At 45.7% G+C, this 20647-nt stretch overlaps 1 protein-coding gene across 4 annotated transcripts in view; it reads left to right on the top strand.

Moving 5' to 3' along the window:
- The first annotated feature begins 256 nt into the window (after positions 1-256).
- The window catches only part of PDZD2 (PDZ domain containing 2), a 192568-nt gene continuing 172177 nt past the window's right edge, over positions 257-20647 (top strand). For 3 of the 4 annotated variants that reach the window (XM_072359493.1, XM_072359491.1, XM_072359489.1), the window contains exon 1: positions 257-390. The gene's annotated coding sequence lies outside the window, so the exon portion shown is untranslated. Of the gene's footprint in view, positions 391-16459; positions 16540-20647 lie in introns of those variants that run through there. The other variant, XM_072359490.1, reaches the window with a different exon arrangement.

Below are 20647 nucleotides of genomic sequence, written 5' to 3'. Positions count from 1 at the left end.
TACAGGGAAAACAGTGATAGCTCTCGGGAACACCCGAAAATACCAGCACCGCGCCCCGCACGATGCGTTCCCCTCACAGGCAGGGGCTTCGGGCACCGACCCCGCAGCTCGGCTCCTGCTCCGGGGGATCACCGGACCGGTCTCCCGGGGCGGGGGGTTGGTGGGGAGGGTGGCTCCCGGCGGGGCGGGTTTGGCGGCACCGCCCCGCGCAGGGCTCCGGAGCTGCCCGCCCCGTCGGGGCCGCCCCCGCCGCTCCCCGGGCCGGGCCGGGCGGGCAGCGCGGAGGAGCGGAGCGGTGCGGCGAGAGAGCGACACCGGGCTGGGGGGCGGCCGGCCCTGAGGGGCGGGCAGGGATCGGGGCTCTGCGTAGTGCCCCGCGTCTCCTCCGAGGTGAGTGGGGAGCGCGGAGCGGGGAGGCGGCCGGTGCTGGCCCCGGTGGCGGCATCGCTCCCGCGGGGAGCGGGCGTACGGGGCTGCGCTGGGCTGACTGCTGCCCCCCCCGGCAGCGGCGGGCTGCATCCCCCGGCAGTCGGCGAGGTGCGTGCTCACGGGCTGTGCATCTCCAGGGGGCGGTGGGCGCCTCCCCCGTTGCCTGCGGCTCCTTCTCCGGGGGTCTGTAGTGTGCGTGCCGCAGCCGAGGGACTGGTGTGCTTCTCCTCCCCAACCCCTGGGCTCGGTGGGATTCTTTCCCAGGGACTTTGTGACCCGCGGCCAGCAGGGCGCATCCTTCTGTGGTCAGTGGGGCACAGCCCCGCAGGTGTCAGCAGGGTCGGTCCATCCCTCAGGGGTTGGTGTGGTTTCATCCCTGGTTGAGTGGGGCGCATCCCCTGATCTGATGGGACCCTGAGCCGGCTTTGCTGACCCCAGTGCATCCACGTGGAGGGCAGTGGGGGCTCTGACCCTACTGTGTTGCTTTATGCTGTCTCCCTGTGGTGTGGATTAGATCCCACTGTGACTGTGTGTGAGTGCCTTGCAGTGCACCAGAGTGCTGGGGATATGAGCAAGAGGGGCGCAGTCACATAAGAACGCCCCCCTGCATGCAGCAGAGTAATAAAATCAGACAGCATGAAACATCTGGCTGATTCTCCCCCCCTTCACCACTAGCCCCCATCCCCTCCCCCCAAATAATAATAAAGTAGTTCTCTACACTGCAAAATACTCCTGTCCACACAAAGCAGGCCGTGATAGCTGCAATATTGTAAGCCTGGGAGCAGTTATGGATGAGATGAGTTAGAGGAGAGCATCGGGAGCTGACCTCGAGCTCTGAAGTTAATTGTGCTGCCCCTCATTGGGTGGCAGAGGTCCGCAGTTCAACCTGTCTGAAGGTCCCTGACTGTTGTCCTTTACTGCAGAAAACTCTTGTGCCCCTTTGAAAGTGCTTTAAATGAACTTCATACAGCCCATCCCGTTAACCTCCGTGCTTTCCCTCGGTAGCCTTTTAATGAGCAGTAACCTCCCTGATCATCCTTTGGCAGTGTGTCAGGTCCCTGTGCAGGCTGGGAGGGCAAGTGAAGGGACATCTCAGTGCCACCTCACCAGTGTCCCTTGGGAGCTGCAGGGATACTATGGATCGATGTGCTGGGGCACCATCCTGATGTCCCAAATCAGCCTCTTGGTTTCAGCCGTCACAGCTCAGGCATTTCACTTGCTGTTGGCAAAGAAGCAGCTGTGAGCAGATAGTAAAGCTTGGTCAAAGTTCCTTTACCTTCATTTTGAGGCAGGTGGCTGTGTGCTTCGCAGCCCTCACTTTCACATCCAGAGTTGACTCAGTTGCAAAGATCACGCTATTTCCTCCAGAGAACTCACCAACTTTGCTGTTTGTCGAGTGGCTTCTACATCTCTCATGCGGTCCTTGCGCTGGAAGAGTCGTCTGCTGAGCTCACAGTGTGCAGACATGCAGCCTGCAACGTTACTGAGTTAATTTTCTCAACAACAAAATGCTTGAATGCAAATAGAATGTAAAACATGCCTTTGAAGTCTTTTTTTTTCTTTAAAATTATTCAATGCTTAGCCTAGAGGAAATCTATTCTTTCACTTTTAAAAACTCACTGGCATTTTTCAGAAGTGGGATGTGATTTTTTTTTTTTTTTAATTAAGAAAGAAAAAGAGCTAAGTCTTCCGATTTTTCCTGATGTGAGGCCTTTTTTTATGTCCCCTTTACCATGTTGTTGGGGGATCACTACTCTAAGCAACGTGAAAAGCTTTGCTGGAGGAGTGGAGAGCGGCAGCAACCTCTGCTTGTGGGTGTCTCCTGTGGGGTTGTTTGGCAGTGCTGGTGAAGCCCAACATCTGTGTTGTAAGAGCCATATTTCAGAGGACTGCAGAGTTGCACGTCTTTTATGTTGTTGGTGTCTTGTTAGGTTCTTGGTGGCTTCATAGAATAAGGAATGGCTGTAGGCAGGAGTCTGGCTGCGTGCAGGAGTGCACGGTGTATGATGGGACCTCAAGGTCTGTCCGCCTTAGCTCATTGTCACGAGTGTTGGGAAATGCTTGGTTCCATTTATTTTCTGTAGAAATGAGTTTCTGCATCCTGCCTTTAAAATCCAAGCCATGACATCTGTGAAAAAAAATCTTGCTCTTGTTTTTGTCACTGTTTTAGCTATAAATCTTATACATGTCACATGCCATGGCTCTTGGCAGGTCAGTGGAGTTGTCCTAAGTCAAAAGGACTTATAATGCAGACAATCCTACAGTTCTTTTCTCAATGTTATTGCTAAACATACATGGCTTTGCTGTGTTGTACACATTTCTGCAGTGATGTTTCTGCCTTTCTTGCCTTCAGTACGGGGCTTGTTCTTCTGCCAGGTTTCCTGCAGGTGTCAATAGGTGCTCAACATAGCATTCTTATCCCAAATGGGTTCAGACCTCTTAGAAACTCCATTAGACAAATGCAGAATTAAAAAAAAAAAAAAAAGTAAAGAAAAATCAACAAACTTTGAACCAGGCAACATGAAGTCAGGAAATGCAGGGGATGGGGCTCCAACAGCAATATTAACTTGGCTGCGGTGCACATCCTGTGCACTCTTAATGGCATACATCTCATAATGTATACAGGAATATGCACGTAGGGTAATATATGCAGAGAGAGAGTAGAAAAGAGTGTTTTTCTGAGTCTGACCCACTTGTCCATGCATGAGCCGGCTGCTGCGGGCCTTGTGGGAGCCAGGCACTGCCTTGCACTGCGCTTCACGGCGTGCTGAGCACCAGGCTGGATGTATCTGTGTGCTGATGGAGTGCAAGTAACTGCAACAAATAAGCAATTTGGGTTTTGTTTCTTTGGAAACAATACCACTTAATGAGCTGCTTTGTTCGGTGCAGACAGTATGTTGCGCAGTGCAGTCCCCATTTTGTAATTCCCAGCCAATGTGGACTTGATGGAGTTGTAACAGAGTGCCATGGCTTCATGTTGCTGAGCTGCCTCCTTCTCCTTCCAGTGCCTGTGTGCTGCGGTAGCAGCTCTTCTGGCTAATTTTGACTGGGTTGTGTACAAAAGCGATTGCGCAAATATTGTGCTTTAATACAGATCTGTGGCAGACCAAGCAACACTGCCCTGCATTATGTATTCTTCATTAAGAACTGTGCTACGAAGACATTTCACTAGGTTGATGCATTCAGCCTGGAGGTTGAGCAGTCTGTTCTGGCCCTCGCCATGTCATAAGACATCATGTCTCGTGCAGTTCCTTCTGCACAGAGCCCAAGGTTTGCGTGCATTGTGCCGGCTGGGGCAGCCTGTGGTTCTTCAACAGCAATCCCAGCAACAACAGAGGTGGCATGGGTGAACACAATTAATTTGTGGTTACCCACCATTAAAAGCGTAGTAATTATTTTCTGCTATAAAAGGGCTCCAGATCTATTATTGGTACACTGATATTGCTGTCTTGCCATTGTAAATCTTTGTGAAGGAGGAAGGAGCAGGTCTGTAATTCCACAAGGTGATGCTTCCCCTGTCACACCCGCTAATTGCCGTGGCTCCCTTCAGTGCAGCCTCCCAAATACGTTGCTAGAGCCTGGTGGTAGCTGTGCCACTTGCGCTGTAATTTCATTACTGTTTGCTGTGGCCAGCACTTGATTAATTTTCCCTGCAGTGTTACAGTTAGCAAAGGGGATTAATACCTGGGTGGCTTATTGTGTGTGCTTAATCTATATTCCTCTTGAAATGGAATTGTATTAAACTAATTTGGCAAAACTTTGAAATGGCAGTCAGGCTGCTTTTGGTAATTGATTTCTTTTTTTTTCCCCAAGTGAATGACTACACATTAATAAAATGATGTTTGTTTTTTTTCCACACAGCTGGAGTGGGTCACTCGGGACCTCACTGTGTTTTGGATTTGTCCGATTTTGCTTGGTGTTTTGGGTCACACTATGGTTGATGGTCAGGCATCCTCTGTCAGCTCCCAGAAGTGGGGTGGTGGCAGCCAGGATTTGTGCTGGGCGAACTTCTGAAGCGAAAAAAAGGGGGGGAAGTGTAGAAAAAAAAAGAGCCTGTAACTGCATTAAGGAGGTGTGAAACTTCCGCCGCTCTGCAAAAAATCCCACTGTTTGACAGAGCGGAGCCATCCTCCCCATCTCAGACAGGAGAAAAATCTATTCACTCTTTACTTTTTAATCATATTCAACACAAAAGACTTTTGCTGTGCTGTTTAAAATCCAGGCTCCTTTCAGCCTGTGCTCTGTCGGGATGTTTTCATCTGAAATGGACTGCTGAGGCTGACTGGAGCAGTCTGAAAAAGCAGCGCTAACCTTCCTTCCTGACACTTCAATCGTGCCTTCCACCGTGTGAAAGTAGGGCATAAATGCATTAACGCTTGTCACTGGGAAGAAAATCCCATCCGTGATGGGGACCAGAAGAGAGTGATTCTTAGATCCATGATACAAATCGGTTCATTATTTATTTCAATCAAAGTCTGTAGGTGCTGTTAAAATGAAAAACTGAAGCGCACTTTGCAGAATAAATGCAAACTGACACTGCACCAACCCCAAAGCCTCCCTGACCTACAAAATGAAGGAGAGCTTTGATGCTCACTTCACGCTTCCCAAAGTCTCAGACAAACAGGCTTTGCCCAGAAGATTGACAGAGTGAGGCCCAGTTAAAACAGATGCTGAACCTTCTCTGGTGGCAGTTGTCTTCCAGGGAAAGCATGCTGCTGTTACCCCTCGGGTGTTTGACATCTGCACAGGAGCAGTCCAGATGCTTTCTCTTCTGCAAATACTGTGGTTACACCTGCTAAGATATACCATCTTATCAGTACCATCATCCCATAGAAGGCTGTCTTGGAAGTTCAGCAGTGCTCTCAACAGTGCTCCAGGGTAGGTGGGTAAAATGCAGCCCGTGTTCCACTGGAGCAAGGTTCCCCTCACCTCCAGCTGTGCGCAGGTGCAGCAGCTGTATAAATCAGTCATCACTGTCTGACCACAGCTTCAGGTTAATGCCCTGCTGCTTCTCTCTTCTCCAAGAGCAAAAGTGTTGCCTGGTAGTGTGGGATAGGTCTAGCTGTAATACCGAGTTATGTATTTTAGTCATTGTGGTGGCCTTGGGATGATCAGGGAGTGTGATCATCTGCAATATTTTGGTGTTAGTATAATCAAAAGTAAAAAAAAAAAAAAAAAAAAAAAAAAAAAAAAAGACTTCAAAACGGTGGGTTTGGGGAAAGTTTTTTATCCAAAGGTGTGACAAAACCCAAAGCCTAATGGCTTTGCTTACTTAATGCAAGCCTAACGCTCTGATGTAATTCCTTCCTGAATTCCTGTAATTCCTGAACGCTTCTGATGTAATTCCAGCAGTTCCTTGGTGCCTGCTGTGCTGGTAGAGGGTGAAGGGGACATGTGGGAGCACCATGCTTGTTGTAGTGCATGGCTTTCATCCAGCTAGCGGGAGCTGTGATGGCAGCAGACCTTATCTGAAGACCAAAGTCCCTGTCATGCCTGTGCTGAAACACCAATGTAGAGGTTGTCAGATGACAAGTGGGGACAGGTATTAGGCATTAATCAGCTGTTTCATTTTAGAATATGAAACCTGGTCCTACATTCTTCCTTAAATGATTAAGTTTGAAGGAATTGAGGCACCCAAGAGTGATTAGCTATCATGTGGTCATCTGTATCCCAAATGTGCAATTTACAGCTTTTGAGCATCCATAGTTCTGTCTGCTGGGAACTTGCTAGCCATGTCTATCTGGCAATACAGCCACGTAGGTGAGCTAACTTCAGGACAACTTTCAGTTTGCCCTCCAGGCCCAGCAGCAGAGATTGTATCACCTTTCCTGCCCTTTACTCTTCTAGGATTTGCAGCAGGAAAACAAAGTATCCCATCCTCACCACTGAGCAACCTTCCTGCGTCCTCCTTGCATTAGAATCTTCCACTTGTGATGAGGAGCTGAGCAAGGATGTATCTTTGCTGGTATGACGGGGCTTGGGCTGCCAGATGAGATGTGGCACAGCCTTCTCCATCAGCAATTCACCTTATTACCTCTTGCATGGTGCAGCAGATTTTTTCCTTTTCTCTGAATGAAGCTATGACCCATGCACAATTTCTGTCCGTTAGCTCATTTGGAAGGAAATAAATTAAGTGAACAAGTGGGTGGCACAAATGGGTTATTCTAGTTGGTGTTCTGTTACTCCTGATAGTTGTGGGGCTATGAGGAACTGGGTGTAATGAGCTTTCCTTGGCCCACAGCCTTTGCTGTTCATCAAAGGACTTAAACCTCCATGAAGTCATATCAGTAAGGATGGTGAATGACAGCTCCTGGATAACCATGATGGGATGGCCCTGCTGGGTCATCTAGCCTTTAGCTTTGCTTTCAGTAGGATCGTTCCTAATTAAAGCGTGACTGCTGATTGCAAGTTGCATTGTTTGAGCAGTTTAATGAATTACCACCCTCTCTGAAAAAGAAGAACTGTATTTACCAGTGCGGCTGTAAATGTCTCAGCTGTGGGGTGATTATTTACTGCACTATTTTAATGCAAATATTTGTGGTTATTTACATTGATCATATGGGCAGCACACATAAATTTTATTTTGTGGTGAATTTAGGTTTGTTTTTCTCCTTCCTTCTGTATCTGTGCTACCGCATGCAGTTCAGTAGAAGCTGCTTGATGTGTAATTGCCTGTCACTCAAGTGCCACTTTATAGTCTAGAGATATATCAATGAAAATATTCTTCCTCCTCCAATTAATTTTGATTCTCAGGAATGAGTTACTCCTATTTGTCTGGAGTACATTCTCTTAAATCATTTGATACTTCAGGTTTGTATTACTGACTGGTGTTCCCAAGGGGGTGGTATTGGGGTACTGCCCTGTTCAGTATCTTTATGGAACACCTGGACAAGGGTATTGAGTGTACCTTCAGTAAGTTTGCAGATGACACCACGCTGAGAGGAAGTGTCAATCTGCCAGAGGGTAGGAAGACCCTGCAGAGGGATCTGGGTAGGCTGAATTGCTGAGTGAAGGCCAATGGGATGAAGTCCAGCGAGACCAAAAGTCGAGTCCTTCACTTTGGCCACAGTAAGCCCAGGCAATGCTACAGGCTTGGGGCAGAGAGGCTGGAAAACTGTGGAAGAAACATAGCTGGGAGTGTTTGTGAAACACTGAGATGTTGTACGGAGGGACAGCCATCCAACCAGCCAGGTCCAACCATCGAATGATGGGTCAGCATGAGGAATGTAGAAAGCCTTTAGGATATTTCTTCTTTGGAGTCCTCCTCTGATACAGTAGTGGCTTTTCTTTGTAAAGGGACTTTGGAAAAATGGAGACTGCTTCTTTCTTTGAAATAGCCAGCTTTGTGATTAACGATTTTATCTGCAGCCTTTTAATACCTCCTCTGGATGGGATGATAGCTCAGAGGTGATCACTGTGATGGAGTGCAGGGAGCATTATGGATTGGGAGATATAGCATGATGTCTGTTAATGTCTCTCCTTGGTGTTCAGTGTTTTGTCTTACTTACAAAACTTTATCTTAAGTAAAGATAAGTTAGGATGCCTTTAAATCCGAAGGACCTTGGATTGGATGTTGATTCTTCTGTGTACCCAATGTACACTGATTAAAACTATTAGTTTGGATCCTAAAGCACAGAAAGAAATACAGAAAATAGGAGACTTTTTGAACTTTTAAGTATTATTTGATAGTCAAGATGGTGGACTCGATTTTAGCTCCAGGAAATGATACCACTGTGTGCTCCTACCCACAGGTCTGAGCCTGGATTCATTGACTTCTGTTGTGGGTGTGAGGAAGGAAAGGGTTCTGACTTGTACTGAGACCTACTGTAAGCTGTTAAGACCAATCACATTGCTATTCTTTTAACTGTTAGTTGAAATATTAATTTGATGAATGCTGGAAGCACAACAGAAATGACTGTCTTTCAAACTGAACTTAAGTTCTTCTATGGAAGATCGGACTTGAAAACAGCTTTTCCCTTCGGTCTGTGATTGTCTGAGCCCACCTGGCAGCATGGACCAGGGAAGCAGCTGGCTTGTTGAAGTTGGTGCTGTGGGAACTGACACTTGGGTAGCTTGTGTCAAGTGTCCACATCCCTTATTTATGGAAAAAATGACCTACTGGGGCCTATTTCTGATAGTGCCAGAGCAAACCTGGCACAGGGAGCCTGTGGCTCCTACATCCCTGTTTTTTCTTTCGGTTCTCTTCTATTTATTTTGTTAAGCTGCTGGCACTGCAGGGATGGTTCACTCTTGTTCTGCCACAGATGGAAACTTTCTGTTTACTGGGAGGTACAGAGGTACAGCTGCAACCTGTACTTGGCAGTTTATATCGAGGGGCAAACTGCAATTCCAGTTGAAATGAGGTGCTGATTTTTTTAAACAAGAACTTGTTTAAATGGAATCAGGCTAAAAAACAGGAGTCTTTACAGAAGAGCTTCCAGTCTATACTTGGCATAGCAACATGCACAAGTTGCCAGCATCTGGGAGAGGTGACCTTTCACAACGATGTCCTTGTCTCCTTTCTGAAGCTGGCTGGAAAGAGCAGATTCTCAGCTCCCTTAATTCTGTCTGGATTCTGAATTAAAGTTGAGAAGAGTGGTCAAACTTGTGTTGACACAAAGTAAATGTAGATTTTCTAAGACCTGTTTGTTTGTTTGAAGGGCGGGATAGGGATGGACTGATTGAATGTATCAGGAAAGGTTTATGATGATAACTTTGATCCTGTGGACAACTGCCTTTTCCAGATACTGGCATGCTTTCTATGGGCTTCCTGGTGAGTCAGTGATAAACTACCACTCAGTTGGGGCAACCACATGAAGTGATGCACTGAAGAACTGTGTGCCCTGGAGTGATGAGCATGGAAGAGAGCCTTCTCCCTGTGCTGCAGCAAGGAGGCAGTCCTCTTGCTGTGCAGCACTGTGCATTGCAGGAGCCCAAACTGTTACCCAAAGCATGAATGAGAAGGAGGCCTCAGGAGCTCTACCTGCCTCTCAGTTTTCCTCATCACTTTGGTGTTTGTAGTCCCTCCCTCAATCCTCTTAATCTCCTGTTGCTACAAAAAAAAAGAAGCAACAACAGACAGGACACGCCAGTTATGTGCTTAAGAAACAATGAAAGTTTATGGTATAGGAAATACACCAAAGCTGACAAAACATGAAAAGGAAAGGGAAAGGATGACTCTGGGAAAAATATATATATGTGTGTGTGTGTATTTTTTCCTTTTCTTACATTGTCTGTGTTAGTAATTGATGGAAAATTAGTTCAGACAAAGCTGTTAATTTTGTTTGTCCTTGTAAAAACACTGCAATTTTGAGGGCGGAAAGCTTCTCTTTGAGTATTATGACCAACCTCATTTCACAGTTAGATATATTCATCTCAGTTAAATGCAATGGACAAAATCTACATGAAACAACTGCTTAAAATTATAAATAGCTTGCATAAACATGAATTATTAAGGTCACAAAAGCTCCTGGAAACCAGCAGAAATGAGTGCACGGTTGCATTTCTTTTTCAAAACATGCATTAATTAATAAGGGGCTTAGTGCCCAGCTTGTTCCTCCCCCTGCTACCCGCTTCAGATTCTACTTTCATCAAGCTGAGAGGGAAACTGTCACTTCTCTTTGTCCCGAAGCAAAGGAAGGAGCTAGGCTGCAGCCTGCACAAGTCTATCATTCACAGCTCTGATATCCTAAGGTGTCTGTTCAGATTCTGTTGGTGCCACAGCAAGACACCCTTTGAAATGGCCATGGGTTTTATGTAGTGCCTGCCTACCTGGACTGTGTGCATGTTTGCTGGAGTAGAAGGCTGAAATAAACTTGCCAGGGGCTGGAGAGTAGCAGTGTTAACTTTCTTACTCAGAGGACAAGGTGCTCCCAGCAGCAGGGTGGAAGAGGAGATGATCTACATCATGTGGTGGCATCTAGAGATCCCATCCTCCTGCTGCAATTGCCTCAAAATGTGGTATTATGTCTCCCGTTGGTTCTCTGCAGATGATGTGGGCATTGGCACCAACTGGTGGATATGGTGGACATTGGCGTGGGAGCTGTGGGAGTGTTGGGAGGAAGCTCCACTCAAGCCCATTCTGAAGGAATTCTCAGGAAAGAATTATTCCTTGATTAGGAAATGGCAGGCAGGTAGGCTGCTCTGTTCGAGATCCCTTTCCTAACATTGAGCCTGTGAATGTAGGCAGGAAGAAACAACCCATATGACAGCTGGAGGCTGTATTTGGGGGAGAGTGCATATACAGAGGTAGCCATAAAATGTCAACAGTGTTAAGAGGCAGGAAGCAAACTGGTTTATAAGGAGCTGGGCTGAGTCTTGTGACCCTGGAGACAGCGGACCACTTGAGAGTCTCTTACATGCTTTGTGTGCTATGTAGAGACTCTGACATCTCTGTTTGTGCAGGGCAGCATGGAGAAATGGGGATGAAGGTGGGTGGTTGATAACTGTCCCATCTGGGGTGCTGGCACCTGCAACTCATGCACCCATTGTATGGAATACTGAGCTCCTGAAGAGCAAGATAAGTATTTCTTGCACTTGCTGGGTTTTAGTGATTCCACTTCTGCTTCGTGCTCTAATGAAATATAACGTAAATGTCAAGACATCAAATGTGGTCTTTTAGAAATCTGCTTGGGTACTGCACCTGCTCTTTATCTGCATGGAATCTAATTTCTGCAGCCACTAGAGAAACAGTTCAAGGACAGACAAATGTTGAACCATTATTCAAATGCTTCTGGTTTGGAGCTGATACCTCGCTTTGGCTTGATGAACTGCAGTGAGTTTCCTTGGACTAAGACTGGAGGGAGAGCCTGACCCCATGGTTCTGCAAGGTAGTGCATGAGGGCCATGGCACAAACATTAACCCTCCAGGATAATGATTTAGGGGGCAGCCTTGTTAAAGAACATGAGGAAATATTTATCTCGTGTTTTATTCCAGCGCAGTTTCTTAAAATAACTGTTCCAGGGTTCCTTTTGATATATAATAAAAAAACCCTCTAATCAGCAAAAGGGCATTAAAACAAGCAGAGACTTGACATATTTGCTAAGATGCATGGTAGCAGTGCATTAATTTTAAGGCATGCTTCTTAGTTTTGTTTTGTGTTTTTTTTTTTTTCTTTAATGAAATGAGGACACTAATTAAAATTAATCCGTTTATGAATCTTTCTGCATCTAATTTAAAGCGTAAATAAAACATTTGCCTTGTCTGTCTCTTTTCTCATCATGAGACAATACAAGCCTTGTAATCTTTAACTCTTTAAGGTAATATGCAGAGAGAGAGCTGTCTTAAATGATTTACTGGAAGGTATAAAACCTGATTGCGCCTCAGAGATGGCTTTTAAAGTGTAGGAAGGATGGCAACAGGAATGTTGGGGGTGCCACAGAGTGGTTTTTATTGCTTGCCTTTGGGAGCAAAACTTCAGTGTATTTTGTAATGCAAATTATCACTCTGTTAGCAGTGCTCCTGAAGGAAGGGAGTCAACAGCCTACTTGGCTTTTGAGGGCTTGAAACGGAGGGCAGGGAGGCACTGGGGTGAGGAACTGCTTGGGTTGGCAGCTCCCAGATCCAAGAAGGGCTGAGGGATACCAGAGGTAGCAAAGATGAGAAGATCACTCTGTAAAGGTGCCATATTCATTAACACTGCGATTAAAAAGAAAAAAAAAGAAAAAAAGGCTTATGGCAAAGAAACTCTTTGAAGTTTTAGCTGTGTGACACTTGAGACTGCCGTGTTGTGGATGCTGAAGATACTATTCTGTGCCTTGGTTAAAAAGGAAGCTAAACATGACCTTGGGTCTGTGATTGTTGGTGCCTCCTTAATGTATGTTAATTAGTAAAGACTGAGAAAAGTAGTACAGCTGCTGAGGGAACTATATATTCTGCCACTCCCCACCCCCCTTTTTTTTTTAATGTGTTCCAGATATTATCAACTGTGCCTAAAGATCTTTCATGCAGTTAGGGTCATGTGGATATCGCCAGTGTGTGTGCAGTCATGTACCATACTAAAACACATACACTTGCCTGTATGGTGATAGCAAAACTATCAGATAAACTATCTCTAAATTATATTTTAAATGATATCGTGAAAGCTGCGTGCCTCTGTTCCTTCCTAGGCCAAACAGAAAGGAAGAGATAGCACAGTGAAAGTCTGTTGTGTGTGATGATGCTCCCCTCTGCTCCCAGATGCAGATTTTTGGCAAGAAATGTATTGTGGATCTCTGCTTCTTGTCACTCCCAGTTCTGGGATGTCTCGCATCCTTTGGTATCCCCTCCGAGTTTCCTGCTGTTTGGTGATGATGTCTGTTCTGCATAAACCTTCCAGCCTGAAACTCATCCAGTGCTGTGCTGACTCCAACATCGTGGCCGGTGACCTCTGGGCCAGGACTGAAGCTCAGCAGCTGCAGACAGAGAGAAAAAAACCAATGTAGGAGGAGGGAAAATCCCCAAAGTAAAATCTGCAGACATAAATGTCCTTGCTCAGAAAGGAGTGGCTTGCTATGGCTCTGGTCCGCACACAAGTGGGCAGGGAGTTTTTTCTTGGAGAATTAGCAGATGAAGAGTTTATCTTAGATAGAGTTGTCTCCGGCAGTGCTTGTCCTCCAAATGTTTGTCCATGGTGAGGAGGTCCATTGTTCACCTTTCCCAGAGCTGTGGCTTTGAGCCCCCCTGAACCCAGGGCTAACTAACACTACTTAAGTTATTGACAGCAAGTTTGCAGCCCCTGAGTGGAGTTCCTGGAACCTACTGGTTTGAGCTGTGCTTCTGTCTGTCTGCACTGGGGAAGGCAGAAGGAGATGAATGTTGTGTCTACAGGAGTTAACGCTCTGGCCTTTGCTTGGGGTCTTTGTCTACTTGCGTCGATGTGGGGGGAGCAGCAGGAGGACACGGCTGGGGCTCAGCCATCCCGATGGAAGGATTTATTATCGCACAAAGCAACTTCAGCATGAGGCTGCGTTTGTCCTGTGCATTCGTTCTTCTGTTCTGAAGTGCTCTGCAAAGTGACTTCTTTGCTTCCAGCTATGAATTTGCTGGTAGCTGTGCAACCCACCACACAGATGCTAATGCACAGATTATCCCCGCAGCCAACAGCTTTAAATAATCAAACAGAGATGATTTTTACCTCTGTGACCCAACAAATAAAAAGCAAAGTCAGGAAAATCCTCTCACCCCCGCAATCCTACCTAGATTTTCAAGGGCAGGATAAAAGGTTTCATCAAAACCAGCGACAGTGGCAAGGTCGACAAGGTCGTTCTGTCTGGGTTGATGGTGAGATACTGGCAGGAGATGGGGCTGTGCTGTAACCTGATGAGACCATCTCTTTGCTGCTGCTGAAGGCATTAAGTGAGAGGAGCGTAAGCTGGAAGTTGTGTATGCAGCCTGGTTTTCACAGGAAAAATTGTGGCTTGGACCATCTCTCATTAATGACTTCAGCCTTTAACTCCAGTGCGCCTGGAGAAAAGACATTTCTTGCAGCAATCAAGAAAGCACAACTCAGTATTCTGTATCTCAGCATTGCATCTGTGGATTCCTCTGCGCTGACTGATCTCTGTAAACATTGGGAAAGGGGAATATTCTAGTTCAAAATCCCTATCGGAAAACATACTCTGCTTTAAAAGTCTTTTTGTTTTTATTTCCCAGGTCAGCCGATTGTGAATGATTTTATTCAAAATGAAGTCTTGGCTTTTTGTGTCAGTAAATCCTAGGTGCTCCTAACTTCTCTAATTCTTCATGCTCTTTTCCCTTTTGTTCTACTAAGCTCATTTCCTTATTCCCACTATTAAGGCTGCTTAGCATGTTGTCATTGGGAAGCAGCGCGCATTTCTCCGTGGAAAGAAGCTGCTGAATGTTTCATGTATTACAGTGAATAATTAAATAAAGAAAAAATATATAAGCCCACAGAGCTAGTTGGCAGCTGAAAGGAAGAAAGCATTTGTAGTCTGCTGGGGAAAAGTGACACTCCTGGCCTGGTGTCTTAAACCACAAGGGTAAAGTTTAAAAATGAATATGTCTGGCGTGACATTCAGAAATCTGGATTTTTCAACTTTCCATGCATTTATAGCATTAATCTTTAATTGTCATACTCTTGAGCTACTGGCTGCCAGAATGGAGCTGAAATTTATGGGGCTGAGGGAAAGCAGGGTGGGAAGTGAAATGACGTGGCCCCAAGGACTGAGACCCTGCGAGCTGCCAGGGATAGAAATGTTGTCAGCACTCTGGCAAGCACGTGGCACTGCTGGTCTTCATGTAGAATGCCTAAATAAGGGGTTTTCTTGGCCTCTAGAGTTCTTTGCTCCTTTTCCCGTCTGCTACATCTATTCCCCCTTTTCTCCTGGTTTTACAGCAGCTCTTATTCTGATGCATGTAACAGACAGCTCTTAGGTGTTGTGGAGATGGGATGAAAACTGGGGAGGTGGCACTTCTGTGATGGGGCTGGGAGAGGGGCATTTGCTTCCAAAAGGCTCTGCATTGGCCATACATCTTTTATTTTACCTTTAGCTGACCCCAAACTGAGCTGTAATTTTGCAGTGACCTTTGCTGTTGTGCAGAATGAGATCAGACGCCTGCCGTGCTCATGGCAGAGGCAGCACTATACTAACAGTAACTCAGGGCCATATTATGAATGAGGATGTGTATTGTGAGTTATTTTCCCTCTCATCTAGTTTTTCTCTTTGCTGCTCATATCACCTCAAACTGATAACACGCTAAAGCAGAATTTGCTGAGACCAGAGACAGATGAGACTTGTGCAGAACAGCAGCTCTCTGTGCCACCTCATATCCCTTTGAATTTGCTCAGCATCTGTCCCATGAGTAGAGGTTAGACCCTTTGTGTTCATTTTCTGTCCTTGTGCATTGGGGTCTCTTGGCTGATTATTGTCACTTCTGTCTGCATCTTTCCTCTGCTTTTCACATTCTCCTCTGTGTGTGTGTGATCTGCTGCTCTGGTTGCTGCAGGGATGCACAGAGTGCTACTACAGTGATGCCCTGCACCACTGTGAGAATTATTTGTGTGTGTGAACAACTACTCTAATAACCAGAGGACATCCCACAGCCCAGCAGCTTTCACATGCCTCACTGCCTTGTCGCTGTGTCTCCAGCCTCTTCTGCTTGGAGTGAGGGCTGAGGTCCAGTCCTTGCAGCAGACCAGGGTGAGGGTGAGGGAGCTGTTACCACATCCTAGAGAGCATCTGAAATGAGGAGAGAGGGAACTGCTTGATTCCAAAATGACTTGTCACAAATTCTTGCCAAGGGCCAGGCTGTATCGAGGCTGTTAACACTTCTGTTGGCTTATCTGTGCACTGCTGAAGTAGTTTATATCGTGGTCAGCAACTCTTGGCAAAACTGACAGAATCTGCACTAAGTGGCCTATACCACAAGGCAAGTACAGGAAAAGTGAGAAAAAACTTTGAGAGCAAATGTGGATTTTAATTACAGCACCTCAGCTGTGGCAGCTGTTTTTGGGGGAGCATGCAAATAAAGTGGTGGCTCACCACTTTGTGGTCAGGTATGTGATGGAAAGGAGAATGATGCTTTATATGTTCTCCTCATATCGATGGGTTAGACTTTTCATTTAGACTCGATTCCAAAAGGTATTTAACCACATATCTAATTTGAATCACATGAATACTACTGCTGAAATCAGTGTCACCCTTCCTGCGGCTCATTTAAGATGTGTGGTTGCAGCATGACCCAATTCCCATTGAAAGAGGTGGATGAATTTCCTGTTATTCTGATAAGCCCAGATCAGGTCCTAAAGCTATTTAACCCTGCACTGATGTTGTGAGGGTGGTACAGATGTGGGTACGCACCGCACCAGGCAAAGCGCTTTCTGTAGGGTGTTCCGAACGAGGAGCTCTCTCGGGCCCTAGATGCTCTGCAGTTTCTATTCTGATGCTGCTTGCTGCTACTGCGTGTTTCCTTCCCTGCCTCAAACTCTCTTGCTTTTAATGAGGAGAAACTGCATTTTCTCTGTGCATCGCAGAGCATCTTCTGGAAGAGACAGCGACAGTTAACAAGTGCTGGTGCGTGGGGAGTAAAATAGTTCTGGGCCTGCAGGTCATCTGTGGTGAACTTTGGACTGGGAGACTTCAGCTTGGTGCTGGATGTACCAGTGACAGGTAAGAGGAATCCCCGGGAGCTGTACTGCTGATCAGAGGGCAGCCCTGCTGGCTCAGCCAGCAGACCTGGAAATCCAGTAACCTTGCTATTACGGACTGAGAGTTAAACCCTTCTCACCGGGATGTGAGGCTAGCCTGCCAAATTGCCCGTAATAAGCTCTAAAGAACTGGGAATAAAAACATGCATGTCTCTGTTTCTTCTGCAGCAGCTCTATAGCTGGAGGCTCTTCCATTGCTGTGGCATTGAGTGGGGAGATCCCCCACCGGAGACCTGGTGCACCCGGCAGTGCTCAGCAGCCTGGGATGGGGGTTTTGTTTGTTTGTCGCCGGGATTAGAAGGATTAAGGACTTAACCTTTGTACAGCCTTTCAAATAGCCGCGTGTTTATATTCCTACTGCATGTCAGGGAAATATTTCTTTTCCCCCTTATGGTTTTCAGGATATAACTAAAGATCTGAGAAGGGGTAGGCTTATGCAAAGTGAGGTCTTAGGCTCCAAAGCCCCTGGCTATGGCAGTGGCTTTTTAAAACACATCTCTGAAGCGTGCAGTTTGCACTGTAGTCTTTGAGTGAGTGGCAGTGGCTCTTCTTTATTTTTTATTATTTTTTTTAACTTTCTTTTTTTTCCCCTTTTCTTTTGGGATTATTCCAACAGTGCCTGAAGTTTTTAGAAGCATCCAAGTGATTTCACAAATTCCCTGTCATTTGTGGGAAAAAAATAAAATAAAATAAATAATAGAAAAAGACTGAAATCTTACTGGATTTTTAAAGGGATTCAAGGTCTGTCTTTAGCTGGAACATTTTATCTCATCTCCGTGTGTGTTCCCCATGCGATTAAGGGGGGACCCAAGGCCACCTCCGGGAGCAGTGTTCCCACCTGCAGGGATGCCATCTGCAAGCGTGGCCGGGACTAAGCATCCTTGGCATTTGGGCCGGTACAATGCAATGCCTGTGTGGTTTTGGGATGCCCACGAGACAGCTGTGTAGGCAGGAGGGTGCACAGGGCCCATGGATGAAAATCTTTTCCTTGGAGCATCTTTCTCAGAGGCAGCACTAAGACAGGATTTTGGGGATGGGATTTCTTGTGGCTGTGTGCGGAAGAAGCTTCAAACTGGCAGCTCACTGTCTGATGGGGAAAGATGACTTTTTGTTAGCCAGCATGGGTGGAAGCACTGAGGGGTGCACCTCTGTGGAACCTAGTTCCACAGCTGGCAGAGCTGTAGAATTCAAGTATATGCAACTGTTGGCTCTAGGATCTGCTAACAGTTGGTAAAATACATCTATATCTATCTCTTTGTCTCCTTTTTGACTCATTCTGTTTATAACTGACTGAATTCAACAGAGATGGTATGAGTTTATCATCTGGATTAGATAACAGCTTTACCATCTGGACTATCATCACATTCAGTAACTGTTACCTCTCATTAAACTGTAGCTGAACAGTTCTATTCTAGCTGCAATGGTATAAATAGCAATTTTCAAACCTCAGTTCATAGGAAACCTATGGATCTACACATCCATAGCCAAGAACCTGTGGGAAGCAGCCAGGCTTAGGACCTGGGTGACAGATTCTGTTCTTCCAGTAGTAGCACATGCAGCGCCAGCCTCTAAAGAAGGTTGTTACCGTCAGGGACTTTCCCCTAGAGAATAGATTTTTAACGAACTATTGTATAAAAATGTAGTATAAAAATTAAAGAGGATACTAAAAGTGATGTAACAACAGGAGCATTTACTTTTCTACTCGACCCTGGAACTGGTAAGTCACATAGTTTACAGTTTTAAAGAGGATTTTGGCTCGGAAGAAATCTTCCTTACCGTCCTAAACTTAGAAGACATGAGCTCCCTTCTGTCTCCTGTGCAATGAAGGGAATACAGACGGAGCTTGAGTAATGTTAAATTTGCCAACAGTTCTTTGCTGCAATAAATACATCTTGCAACACAACATTGAAATCTGTGGATTGCAAGCCTGTGTTTTCTAGAGTATAATATACTTCATCCACACCACCAAATGTGCCTATGGAAATTGTAAATGAAATTAAACCACTCTGTATAAGGGTGAATCTTGTTTTGTGTCTCAACTGGACAGTTGTCTTAAGCAGTTCCCAGCAAACCAGGCACATTGGGCTGGATGCTAAGCTACGTAGTGAGGACCTTGAAGAAACAGATGGAAGTACAGTTTCAAGTTTGAAACTTCAGTTTTGGAGACCCTTTGTAGCATTTCTGAGAGCTCTGCTTGACCTAGAACCAGTAGATAAAGGCAGTAAAATAGCTGTAAAGGCAATCAAAGTGAATTAATCAAAAAAGCCTAAGTGAATATTAATAGGAACTGCTATATTCAACAGCATACAAGCGTGTCTGGCATTTATAGATGAACTCTGCTGTTTGTTACTTATTACATTAAAGAAGATTCCTGAACCAACATATCAGAATGTCAAACCAACACAGCATTTTACTGTGATGTTCTTTTTTGTTAAAATGAATTATTGATAGCCTTTCTCATGGCTGGCAGGAGATATTTCTGATTTTTATTTACTTATTAGATCAGATCTCCTATTCCTTATGTAGGCAGTGCTCTTTACAACAATATCTAGACGGGATAATTAGGGAGCCAGGATTCTTTCTTGTGGGGAATGTTATCCCCACCCATCCCTTGTTGATGTTATTTCTTAAGCTGATATTTTCATACGCAAATCTATAGCCCACCCAGGAGCCAGAGGTCAGGACAAGGGTGTAATGGCGTTGTGTGGGTCCGCAGACCACACTGGTGGATCTGCAGATCTGACAGTGTGATCTGAGCTGGTTAACTTGGCATCTGTAGAGAAAAATCTGCTTTGCTTCAGTGATGTGACTAGGGAATACGTTCTGTCAAAGTGAGGTCTGATTTGTGGCAGGATTCAGGAACAAGTGTGCATAGTTCTTTTTTCTTCCATTTTTGAAGCACTGGCAAGTTATCTATTAGCCACCGTCACCTGTTTCTGAAAGACAGCAATCTTTTGGTCCCCACAAGAGCTGTCAGCTGTGTGCTGGCTGTCGCAGTCTGTGCAGTACCTTTGCATGTCTTTACTATCCTTGTCAAGTCTCATGGTGTGTGAAAACTGTTCCACCTTCCTAGTGCAATCCCAACTATAACAGTGCCAAATGGGAGCTTTGTGAGGGCCCACCTCACTCTGGAGCTTTGCAAACTCAAGCTCATCTGCTGTGTTCCACTTACAGACACAGAAGTGGTTTTGGCTTCTTTTACCTTGAGGTCAAAAGTCTAACCTGGAGAATTAGGGGAAAAAAGTGTTTCCTTCTCATGATCTGCTGTTTGTCCAGCTTAGTTCTCATTGCTTCTAATTGCTTCCATAAGATGTGATGTGAGCTGGGAGCATTAGGTTTTGGAGGCAGCCCCATAACCTCTGGGTTTGTTCAGGCATTGGGGAAGAAGTTGTGAGAGTTGACTGCTGGGCTTGGGAAGAGTTTTAAATCTGCATGGAGTAAACTGTCTCACTTGATTTTAGTCAGAATGCAGTGACTGGAGGAGATGCCTTAGATTGCCATGGGGAGCATGGAGGGACACCCCTATAGTCTCCTACTCTCCCCAGCTCCAAATGTATTCCTGGAACTGCATTTCAGGATAGATTTGGGGAGCACCGTTCTCTCTGCAGGCTTGGAAGGTGAGACCAGCAGTTCTTGGCTTACTGGGCCTTTCCCTGCCTCTCACCATGCTCATGCTAAGCCTTCCTGTCCTTTCCCCTTCCTGATGACCCATGTTGTGCTCCTTATGGTTCTGTGTGACTGTCTCTCTGCAACCCTCTGAAAAGTTTAGTGAGTGATCTACCACGCTGCTTGGTGCTGACTTTGCCACAAAGTTCTCCAGAAGTCTGAAGTGCAAGGCAGTGTGTTTTTTGTTCGTTTTGTTGGTATTTGGTGATTTCCCTCCTGGTCAGAACATCTCTGGCTCAGAGACACTTGAGACCTGTGTTTCTCCAAACATGCTACTAGTAGTGCAGTTCCTTGTCAGTTGGCCTTTGGGGGCTTTTAGTACAAATTGCTCTTATTCCCTTCAATGTCAGTTTAACCAAGAACAATAATTATGTTTACCATCCAGATTTATTTTCTACATAGAT

The sequence above is a fragment of the Excalfactoria chinensis genome, chromosome Z (assembly GCF_039878825.1).
Source record: "Excalfactoria chinensis isolate bCotChi1 chromosome Z, bCotChi1.hap2, whole genome shotgun sequence".
Classification (NCBI taxonomy): Eukaryota; Metazoa; Chordata; class Aves; order Galliformes; family Phasianidae; genus Excalfactoria; species Excalfactoria chinensis.
Note: the sequence above shows the minus strand (reverse complement) of the source record. Positions and strands in the feature narration are given on the sequence as shown.